This window comes from Macrotis lagotis, chromosome 1, assembly GCF_037893015.1.
Source record: "Macrotis lagotis isolate mMagLag1 chromosome 1, bilby.v1.9.chrom.fasta, whole genome shotgun sequence".
Taxonomy (NCBI): Eukaryota; Metazoa; Chordata; class Mammalia; order Peramelemorphia; family Peramelidae; genus Macrotis; species Macrotis lagotis.
In genome coordinates, this window is record NC_133658.1 from 215,880,986 (window position 1) to 215,893,943 (window position 12,958).

Below are 12,958 nucleotides of genomic sequence, written 5' to 3' on the forward strand. Positions count from 1 at the left end.
GTCAGTGACTTTGATGGAATGATTTAAAAATAATATCTCCTTAAAAGGGGGGAAAGTCAAGATGGGAGGAAGGGGGAGATGGAGTGAGGTAAATCACATCATATGAAAAAGTGTTAGAGCAGCTAGGTGGTGTAGTGAATAGAGCACTGGCCCTGGAAACAGGAGTACCTGGGTTCAAATCCTGCCTCAGACAATTAATAATTACCTGTGTGGCCTTGGGCAAGCCACTTAACCCCATTGCCTTGCAAAAAAAAAACTTAAAAAAGTGTCAAGGGCCTACTGCAATGGGGTCGGGGGGGGGGGGGGGGGAGAAGCAAGAAGGTAAGAACTGCCTGAATCTTACTCTCATCAGATTTGACTCAAAGGAAGATTAACATATACAGACTCAGTTGAGTTTAGAAACTTTTCTTTCAAAAATTAAGAGGGGAAAGGGTGAGGGGAGGAAAAGAGGAACTGGTAGAAGAAAAGGCCAAAAGAAGGGGAATGGGGAAAGAAAGGAGGCAGTATTCAGAAGCAAAATATTGGGGCATAGGGATAAAGTGAAAAAAGAGGAAAAATCCAAATGGAGAGAAAAATAACATGGAGGACAATAAATACTAATTATCACTTTGAATGAAGCCGGGCATTGTCCAAAGTTCTCCTGACATTCCCTCAGAACTAAGGTGAATCAAGTCTCTTAACAGAACTCAGATCCACACAATCCAGAAAGAACAAAGGGGAACATCTACCAACAAGGTCTGTCTCAGGGGAACACAGGTGAACTGAGGATAGAGAGCAGAGAGCCAGCACAGGGGTGGCTTGTTGAGACTCATGTCTAACCTGACAACAGCCTCAGAAGCTTTGGCTTTATGAGTGGGCAGGTGAGCTCCAGCAAGGTTAGAGGAAGAGCTCTAGCACAGTAGCTAGACATCAATCCAGTCAGCTCCACTGACCTGGAAGACCAGGGCTACAAGCCCCATATTTTCCAGTTTGATGTCCCCCCCATCCCTGTGAGAGAAAGGGACTCTTCCTAAAATAAACACAGTTACAATCCCGCCCCCCCCCCCAACCAGGCTCAGATGTGGGCAGCAGATCTCTCAGTACTGAGTGAATAATAAGATTAACTATATTGTCCAAGGGTCCAGCATTCATTGTTCATGGATAATTCAGACCCTGCTGATTCCCTCACCCCCTCAGATCTAGGGAGTGTGCCACAAATCAAGGTCACAGACACTCCAGAGAAAGCCTATAGCACCCCTACTTGCTGACCCACTTGGAGTTACTAAACCCAGTGAGCAAAGCCTCATGGGTTTTCAAAACCAAAGGTTTGTGAACCAGCACCTCCCCAACACAAGATTGTAGGAAAATGAAGAAAAGGCAAAGAAAAGGCAGATCCATTAAAAGTTACATAGAAGTCAACAACCCTAACTCAGAGAGATCCAGAACTTCTGAGGAGAATATGAATTGGCCTCCAGCCCAGAAAGACTTCTTAGAAGAGATCAGGAAGAAGTTCAAAAATTACACCTTGCAACAAAAAAACAAATCCTTGGAAAATACAATTAGACAAGTACAAATAGAAAATAATTCTCTCAAAACCACAATTGGGCAAATGGAAAAGGAGTTGAAAAAGGTAAATGAAGAAATTCTTCTCTAAAAAAAGAATGGAATCTGTGGAAACTAATGACCACATGAGACAACAATAATCTGTTAAACAAAATAAAAAAATTGAAAAATAGAGGAAAACGTAAAATATCTCATTGGCAAAATGACTGACCTAGAGAACAGATCACTGGGTTTCCTGATCAAACTGAGCCTGAATCAATATTTTAGGATCTTTTGAAGGAAAGTGGCCCTGATATGGAGCCAGATGACAAAAATAGTTATTGAAAGAATACATCAATCCCCTCCTGAAAGGGATCCAAAACTGAAAACACCAAGGAATATTGTAACCAAATTCCAGAACTATCAGATAAAAGAGAAAATCCTGCAAGCAGCCAGAAAGAAACAATTTAGATACCAAGGAGCCACAGTAAGAATTACACAGGACCTGGGCTGCATCAACATTAAGAATGGAAGGCCCTGGAATGGAATATTCTGAAGAGAAAGGGAACTTGGAATGCAGCCAAGAATTCACTATTCAGCAAAACAGAGCCTTTCCTTCTAGGGGAAAAGATGGACATTTAATGAAATTGGAGACTTTCAACTCTTCCTTTTGAAAAGACTAGAGCTAAATAAAAAAATTTGGACTTCAAACAGGAGACTCAAGAGACATATGAAAAGGTAAAGAAGGGGAAAAGAAAATAAATTGCTATCAAATAAGATGAAACTAGCTATAGCCCCACCTGGGGGAAAGATTCTCATAACTCTTGAGAATTGTAACTCTAATAGAGAGAATATACTTAGCCAGAAGTAATGGACATTCATAACTTGTCGGTGACTTTGATAGAATGATTTAAAATCTCCTTAAAAAATGAGAGACAGTAAAAGAGACAGGAGGATGCAGGAGATTGAATGGGGTAAATCACATTACAGGAAGAAGTTCAAAGGATCTATTGCAAAAGAAGGGAATAAGAGAGGAAGTGAGGACTGCCTGAATCTTATTCTCATCAGATTTGGCTCAAAGAAGGATTAATATACACACACACTAGGTTAAGATCCTTATCCTACCTTTCAAATATTAAAAAGGGAAGGGGGAAAAAGGAATTAACAGAAGGAAGGGAAGGAAGAATGGGCAAAGGGAAAGGGGATAGATAGGAAGGGGGTGGATATAAGGGGGCAAACACACTGAAGATGGTGGTATTCAAAAGTAAAATATTGGAGAATATAGCTAAAGTGAAATAAAGGGGGAAAATACAAACAGAGAGAAGATAGCATGTAGGGCAATAAAAATTAGTAATTATAACTTTGAATGTGAATGGTATAAATTCTCCCATAAAATGTAAGTGAAGAGCAGATTGGATTAAGAACCAGAATCCTTCAACAGAAACTCACTGCTTACAAGAAACTCATTTGAAGCAGAGAGATACATATAGAGTAAAGGTAAAAATTTGGAGCAGAATATATTTTGCTTCAGACAAAGTGAAAAAGGGAGCATAGCCATCCTTATCTCAGACAAAGCAGCTGCTAAAATAGAACTCATTAAAAGAGCTGAGGAAGGAAACTATATCCTCTTAAAAGGTGCCATAGTCAATGAAGTAATTTCAGTACTAAATATGTATGCACCAAGTGGTATTCAGATTCTTAGAGGAGAAGCTGAATGTGTTACAGGAAGACATAGACAGCAAAATTTTACTAGTGGGAGATCTCAACCTCCCTTTCTTAGATTTAGATAAACCTAACCATAACATAAACAAGAAGGAAGTTTAAGGAGCTAAATAGAATGTTAGAAAACCAAGACATTATAGACCTTTGGAGGAAATTGAATAGGAATAGAAAAGAATATGCTTTTTTTTCTGCAGTACATGGTAAACAAAAATTTACTATGTACTATAGCATAAAAACCTTATAGTCAAATGCAGAAAGGCAGAAATAGTGAATACTACCTTCTCAGATCATAATGCAATAAAAATCACATGCAATAATGGGCCATGGAGAGACAGACCTGACTAATTAGAAGCTAATTAACCTCATTTTAAAGAACAAGTGGATCAAACAACAAATTATAGATAGAATTAATGATTTCATCCTAGATAATGAGAATAATGAGACAGCATACCAAAACTTATGGGATACAGCCAAGGTAGTTATTAGGGGATATATTATATCTTTAACTGCTTCCATGAATAAAATAGAGAAACCGGAAGTTTATGAATTAACCATGTAACTAAAAAACTTAAAGAACAAATAAAAAAACCAATTAAATACCAAATTAGAATTTCTAAAAATTAAAGGAGAAATTAATACAATCAAACCAAGAAAACTATTGAATAATAAATAAAAACAAGAATTGGTTTTATAGAAAAAACCAATAAAATTGATAAAGTTTCAGTTAATTTAATTAAAAAAGAAAGAAGAAAACCAAATTACTAGTATCATAAATGAAAAAAGGTAAGCTCACCACCAATGAGGAGGAAATTAAAATAATAATTTGAACTATTTTGCTTAACTATATGCCAATAAATTTGATAATCCAAGTGAAATAGATGAATATTTACAAAATATAAGTTGCCCAGGTTAAATGAAGAGGAAATTAAATACCTAAATAACCCTATCTTGAAAAAAGAAATTCAACAAGATATCATTGAACACCCTAAGAAAAAAATCTCCAAGGCCAGATGGATTCAATAAGAGAATTCTGTTAAGTCTTTAAGGAACAATTGGTTCCAATTCTATATAAGGTCTTTGGAAAAGTAGGTGAAGATGGAACTCTGCCTAAGTCCTTCTATGACACCACTATGGTGCTGATACCTAAACTAGGAAGAATCAAAACAGAGAAAGAAAATTATAAACCAATTTCCCTAATGAATATGGATGCAAAAATCTTAAATAAAATCTTCGCAAAGCAATTACAGCAAGTTATCACTAGGATAATACACTATGACCAAGCAGAACTAGGAATGAGGGTGGGTTCAATATTAACCCTGCTGTAACTCTGTTGAATTGGGTGACTCTTTTTCTAGAGCAGGTAACTGAGGCTCACGAGGTGAAGTGACTTGTTAAGAAGGGGAAGGGAAGGAAAGAAACATTTGCTATATTAGTAAAACTGTTAGTATAATAAACTTAACAGAAATCATGATTATCTTAATAGATGCTGAAAAAGCCTTTGACAAAATACAGCACCCATTCCTACTAAAAACACCAGAGAGCTTGGAATACATGGATTGTTCCTCAGAATGATAAGCACTATCTATCTGAAACCATCAACTCACATTATGTGAAATGGGGATAAGCTAGAGGCATTCCCATCAGATGTGAAACAAGGATGCTCATTATCACCACTACTATTCCATATTTTATTAGAACTATTAGCTTCAGCAATAAGAGAAGAAAAAGAAATTGATGGAATTAGAATTGGGAAGGAAGAAACAAAACTCTCACTCTGCAGGTGACATGATGGAGAGTCTTAAAAGTCCTTGGAGAGTCCTAAAATATCATCGAAAAAACTACTAGAAACAATTAGCAACTTTTGCAAAGTGGCAGAGTGGCAGGATATAAAATAAACCCACATAAATCCTCAGCATTTACATATTATATATTTACATATTATATATATATATATATGTTACTAGCAAGATATAGCAGCAAGATCTAGAAAGAGAAATTGCATTTAAAGTAACCTCAGACAATATAAAATACTTGGGAGTCTATCTGCCAAGACAGACTCAGAAATTCTATGAAAACAACTATAAAACACTTTTAACACAAATAAAAATCAGATCTAAATAATTGGGCAAATATCAACTGCTCATGGATAGGGCAAGCTAATATAATAAAAATGACAATTTAACCTAAAGTAAACTACTTCTATTTAGTGCCTTACCAATCAAGCTTCCAAAAAATTACTTTAATGAGCAAGGAAAAATTGTAACTAAATTCATATGAAGAAGTCAAGAAAAAGTCAAGAATATCCAGGTATTTAATGAAAAAAATGCAAAAGAAAGTGGCTTAGCCTTACCAGATCTAAAATAATATTATAAAGCATCAGTCATCAAAACTGCCTGGTATTGGCTAAGAGAGAGAGAGTGGTGGAATAGATTAGATGCAAAAGAGACATCAGGAAACGATTATAGTAACCAGCTGTTTGATAAACCTGAAGAGTCCAGCTTCTGGGATATGAACTCTCTCTTTGATAAAAAAAAAAACTTGGGAAAATTGGAAGTTAGCATGGCAGAAATTTGGATTAGATCAACATCTTACACTCCATACCAAGATAAGATCAAAATGGGTACAGGATTTAGACGCAAAAGACCTATTACAAGTAAGCTAGGCGATCAAGGAATAGTTTACCAATCAGATCTATGGAAAGGGAGGAAGTTTATGATCAAGGAAGAGGTAGAGAACATCATTAAAACCAAACTAGGGGCAACTAGTTGGCATAGTGGATAGAGCACTGGCCCTGGAGTCATGATGACCTGAATTCAAATCCATCCTCAGACACTTAATAATTGCCTCACTGTGTGAACTTGGGGAAGTCATTTAATCCCATTGCATTAAATAAATTTTTAAAAATTAGAAAATTTTGATTTCATTTAATTAAAAAACTTTTGCACAAATAAAACCACTGTAACCAAGATCATTAGAAATATAGTATATTGGGAAACAATTTTTACAACTAGTATTTCTGATAAAGGACTCATTTCTAAAGTATATAGAGAACTGAGTCAAATTTATAAAAAAGAAACAAGCCATTTCCCAATTGACAAATGGTCAAAGGATATGCAAAGGTAATTTACAGATGAGGAAATTAAAGCTATCCATAGTCATATGATAAATTGCTCTAAATCATTACTGATTAGAGAAATGCAAATTAAAGCAGCAATATGACCAGAAAGGACAATGTTCAGTGTTGAAAGGGAAGTGTGAAATATGGGACACTGATGCATTGTTGGTGGGGCTGTGAACTGATTCAACCTTTCTGGAGAGCAATTTGGAATTATGCCCAAAGGGCAATAAAAATGTGCATACTTTTGGTCCAGCAATACCACTACTGGATTTATACCCTGAAGAGATCATGAAAAAAATGGTAAAAACATCACTTGTACAAAAATATTCATAGCACCCCTGTTTGTAGTAGCAAAGAATTGGAAATTGAATGAATGTCCATCAATTGGGAAATGGCTAAACAAATTGTAATATATGTATGCTATGGAACACTATTATTCTATTAGAAACCAAGAGAAATAGGATTTCAGATTAGCCTGGAAAGACTTGCATGATCTGACATTGAACAAGATGAGTAGAACACCCTAACAGTAACATGGGGGCTGATGATCAGTCTTAATGGACTTGATCATTCCATCAATGCAATAATCAGGGACAATTTTAGAGTACCTTCAATGGAGAATAACATCTGTATCCAGAGAAAAGAATTGTGGAATTTAAACAAAGACCAAAGTCTAATACCTTTAATTTTTTTTTAAAAAAAAGAGTATTATACACTACATAATTTTGCTATCTCTAATCTTTTATTTTCTCCTCACGGATGATTTCTCTCAACACATTCAATTTCAGTCAATGTATAGCATGGATACAATGTAAAGATTATCAAACTGCCATATGTGGTGGGGGGATACAGGGAGGGAATGGATGGTGGGGGAAAATTGTAAAATTCAAAACCTTACAAAAACCTTTAAAAGAACTGCTATTGTATATAATTGGAAACAAATAAAATGAAATAAATCCACATAAATCCTCAGCATTTCTTTATATTATTAATAAGATACATCAGCAATAAATATCATTTAAAATAATTTCAGACTCCATAAAATACTTGGGAATCTACTTTCCAAAGCAGATTCAGAAACTCTATAGAACAACTATAAAACACTTTACCTACAAATAAAATCAGATCTAAATAATTCAACAAATATCAACTGCTCATGGATAGGCCAAGTTACTATAATAAAAATGACAATTCTATCTAAATTAAACTATTTAGTGCTATTCCAATCAGACATGCAAAAAATGTTAACTAAATTCATATGGAAAAACAAAAAGTCAAAAATATCAAGAGATTTTTAATGGAAAAAATTCCAAAGAAGGCAACTTAAGCTTACCATTTCTAAAATTATAAATCATCAGTCATCAAAACTGTCTGATACAGGCTAAGAAATAGAGTGGTAGATCAGTGGAATAGATTAGATGCAAAAGATACAGCACATATCTATCAATATACATACATATATATAAATACATACATATATATACATATATGTGTATATGTATATATACATATATATATATATATATATATATAATATATAGTCTATGCATAGTAAACACAGAGTCCCAGCTTCTGGGATAAGAAATCACTCTTTGATAAAAACTGCTGGGAAAATGAAGATAGTATGGCAGAACTAGTATTAGACCAACATTTCATACTCTATATCAAGATAAGATCAAAATGGGTACAGGATTTAGATCTAAAAGACAATATTATAAACAAATTAGGAAAACAAGGAACAGTTTACCTGTCAGATTTATGGAAAGGGAAGGAGTTTAAGACCAAGGAAGAGAGAGAACATTACAAAAACAAATTGAATGATTTTGAATACATTAAATTAAAAAAAAAAACCTTTGCACAAATAAAACCCCTCTAACCAAGATCAAAAGAAATGTAGTATATTGGGAAACAATTTTTTCAACTAGTATTTCTAACAAACAATTCGTTTCTAAAATATATAGAGAGAACTGAGTCAAATTTATTTAAAAAAAACCAAGTCATTCCTCCATTGACCAATGGTTAAAGGATATGCAAAGGCAATTTTCAGATGAGGAAATCAAAGCAATAAATAATCATATGAAAAATTGTTCTATAAAGAAATACAAATTAAAGTAGCTCTGAGGTACCACTTCACACTCTCAGATTGGCCAATATGACCAGAAAGGATAATGATCAATGTTAGAGGGATGTGCGAAATCTGGGACACATGCATTTTTGGTGGAGCTGTGAACTGATCCAAAGTTTCTGGAGAGCAATTTGGAATTATACCCAAAGGGCAATAAAAATGCGTATATCCTTTGATACAGCAATACCACTACTGGGTATATATCCTGAAGAAATCATGAAAAATTGCAAAAGCCCCATATATACAAAAATATTTATAGTAGCTCTGTTTGTAGTGGCAAAGAGTTCAAAACTGAGGGGGATGTCCATCAATTGGGAAATAACTGAACAAACTCTGGTATATGTATATATGTGATGGAACACTATTGTTCTATAAGAAATCAGGAGGGATGAGATTTCAGAAAAGCCTGGAAAGACTTACATGAATTGATGCTGATTGAGATGAGAACCAGAAGAACATTATAAACTGTAATAACAACATGGCGTGATGATCAACTTTCATGGACATGCTCATTCCATCATTGCAATGATCAGGGACAATTTTAGGGGATCCATGATATAGAATACCATCTTTATCTAGAGAAAGAACTGTGGAATTTACAGGAAGACCAAAGATTATTATCTTCAATTTTTAAAAAGTTGTAATATATACTATATAATTTTGCTATCTCTAATATTTTCATTCTTCCATATGAATATTTTTTCTTTCAACACATTCCATTTTGATTTATGCATATCATGGAAACAAATGTAAAGAAGGTATCAGACTGCCTTCTTTTGGAGGAAGGGGGGAGGAAAGGGAGGAAGAGGAAAAATTTGTAAAAATTCAAAACCTTGCAAAAATGACTGGTAGAAACTACTATTGTATATAACTGGAAAACAAATTATTTATATAATTTTTAAAAAATATAAAATGAACTAATTAAACAGCTCAACTTGATTGAATATAAGTAAGAATCAGAATCTTTTTTTCTTTTTCTTCTTTTATCTGTTACAAGGGAGAGGAAAAGAAAACACATACTAAGAAATTGTGATAAGAATGAAGGTAACATTAATTTTTATTAAATTTCTTTCAATAGGTGGAATGAGGATCTTGAAGTAGAGGGAGCAATCCAGTTGAACTCTTTAAATATTCCTTTAAACACAAATTTAAAATAACATATCAATTCGAACTCTGGAGCAGCAGAACCAATAATGAGACATTTTTCCAGTCCAAAACAACTTAGGTCTGTGACAATTGGGTAGAAACTGACTATGAGTACATATATACTGATACTCACAGTGGCCTTGGAGGTAGCAACAGCAGTAGTTTTAACAGTTCTAAGGCCAGAAATTGTAAAGGAGTCATTCAACTATGCAGAAGGAGATTACACTGGACAAAGGAATAACCATCATTTGGCAACTTTATTGCCCATACACATATCAAGGGTACAGTACTGGGTCAGAGAAGAGCACTGGTGCTTGTAGATGGGGAAAAGAGACCCTTCCTGAGGAAAGTCCAAAGCACAGTCTAGGTGAGCAGTGATCATACCTTTCCCTGGATCATGATAACTTGGAATCACTGAAAGCTTTAAGTGATTTGGGGCAGCTAGGAGGGGCAGCTAGGTGGCACAGTAGTTAGAGCCAAGAGAAACTGAGTTCAAATCCAGCCTCAGACACTTAATAATTGTCTAGCAGCGTGACCTTGGGCAAGTCACTTAAACCATAAATTTTTTTCAAAAAGGAAAATCAACAAAACTTAAGTGACCTTCAGTACCAACTGAAAAAGCTTGAAGTTTGTGACAATGCCTTTCCATCCCTTGATGAGTAGAGTCCAACTTTAATACAAAAAATAAAACTAGAAATAAAAAATATATATACTAGAAAAATGAGCAAACAACAAAAAGAACCTAACCATACAAAGTTACAAATGCTAACTTGGAAGACCAAGACATAACACAAACCCAAAGACAACAATGTGAGAACAACTCAGAGGAAAAAGTGCCCCATAAAAAATCCTGGAAAAGTTAAAGAAAGGGAAAAAAGGGTAGAGGAAAAATGGGGGGGCAATGGAAATGATGAAAGGAAATTATGAAAAGAAGATAAAAAGCTTGGTAAAAGAGGCATAAAAATACTAAAAACAAGAAATTTTAAAAAAATAATTACCTAAATGGTCACAAAAGTTCACTAAAGAAAATTATTCCTCAAAAATTAGAATTGGACAAGTGGAAGCTAGTAACTCAAGATATCAAGAAACAAAAAAGCATAATCAAAAGAATGAAAAAATAGAAGAAAATGCAAAATATCACATTGGAAAAAATAACTGATCTGGCAAATAGATCAAGGATAGATCATTTAAGAGTTTAGTGAATGACCTGAAATATATGATTAAAGAAAAAATAGAATCATGGTATAATATTTTAAGAAATTTTCATGGTAAACTTGTTTATTATTTCAGATCCAGAGAATTATATGGAAATGAAAACAATACACTGATCATATCCTGAAAAAGGTACCAAAAGGAAAACTCTCAGGAATATTATAGCCAAATCCAGAGCTCCCAAGTAATGGAGAAAATATTGCAAGTAGTCAGAAAGAAACCTTTCAAATAATATTGACCCATAGTCAAAACCACTCAAGATTTAACATTTAATTTTTTGTGGGGTAAGGCAATGGGGTTAAGTGTCTTGTCCAAGGTCATACAGCTAGGCAATTATTAAGTGTCTGAGGCCTGATTTGAACTCAGGTCCTCTTGACTCTATGGTTGGTACTCTATCCACTGGCCCACCTATCTGCCCCTAACATTTTAATTTTAGCAATTTAATGTTGCTAAAGGAGCCAAAGGACTAGAATATGACATTCTGTAAGAAAAAGGTCAGAATTACAATTGAATAACATACCCAGCAAAACTAAGTATAATCCTTCAAGGAAAAAATGAATACTTAATGAAATAGAGGATTTTCAAGGATTCTTGAACAGTAAATTTGACATTCAAACACAAGACTCAAGAAAAGTAAAAAAGGGAAGATGATATATGTAATGCCTAAGACTTAAGGAATCTTCATAGATAGAGCTTCAGTATGAATTAATTATGTTGTGATAATCTCCAAAGAAGCAAAAAAAGGAAAAGGGTAGAAAGAGAGATGCATGGAGGAAGGAAGGAGAGGAAAACAGGGGGAAATTATGTCACATAAAAGAAGCATCTAGGAAAAATTTTTACAAGAGAAAATGAGAAATGGGTGTCAGGCAATGCTTGAACCTTTTTTGGGAATGATTCAAAGAGAGAATATATAAATATTATTGGTAGAGTTGTAGACAGATCCAACCATTCTGGAGAACAATTTGTGACTATAGCCAAATATAAAATGGTTTATTCACTTTGATGCAGCAATTCTACTACTTTTATCTCCCAATAGATTTGTTTTGGTGAATATATATATATATATATATATATATATATATATATATATACATATTATACATATATATATATATATATATATATATATATATATATATATATTTCATCTTCACCCTTCTAGGAACCCAAAGATCAGGGATTAGGCTTCCCAATGCTTTGATCCTGGCACAAGGTTCACACTTGTGAACCAAATACTGGAAAAGAATGGGGGGGAAAGGGATTCAAAAAGGCCAATATCAGGTTAGAAGTTAGGTGCCTCATCCCCCTTTCATCATTAATAGGTTCTCCAGCTGTCTCCTTGCCCAGGGAAGACCTGAAGAAATTTGAGGTTTGAAGATTCTGTTAAAAATAGGAAAAGGAGGGGCAGTGGATAAAGTGGATAAAGCACTGGCCCCGGAGTCAGGAGTACCTGGGTTCAAATCCAGTCTCAGACACTTAATAATTACCTAGCTGTGTGGCCTTGGGCAAGCCACTTAAACCCCATTTGCCTTGCAAAAACAAAAAAAATAATAGGGAAAGGAGTTGGGGATATTGGCATTAAGATGAAGACCAGGATCCAGAAACAAAGGAATAGGAGGCATAATGTCCTCTTCTCCAAGTTATATCCTTGTTTTCACCTTGGGATGGTATAGGGAGAAAGATCTGGAAAGGCATCTGGGGGAGGTCAGAACCTCAATTGATTGGTTCATATTCTGAGTAGCTCCTATGTCATAGTAGCAAGAGGATCTGGCCACTTCCTATCAACAGAAGCCCAGGGGTCGCCAAAACTACTGCCTTGATTCCTTAGACCCAGGGATGAGAAAAAAAAAATCTACTGGGAGGATTCCTACACCCAAGAGAACTGACCAACTGAGTGCTGGTCCTCATAGGTGAGACCAGTAGAATCTCCAAAGGTTGGGTTGAAGGTGCAGAAGTTAAAGGAGGGGCCAAAGAAGGCTTCTGACTATGAGTGACTGGGAAAGTAGGCCAGTCAAGGTGGAGCCAGAAGGAGATACTTGGCAGGGTAGAGTAGTTTTCCAAGTTCATCACTTCTGTGAGAAGTCTTTTGGTGGGGAATGCCACAGTAGCTGATC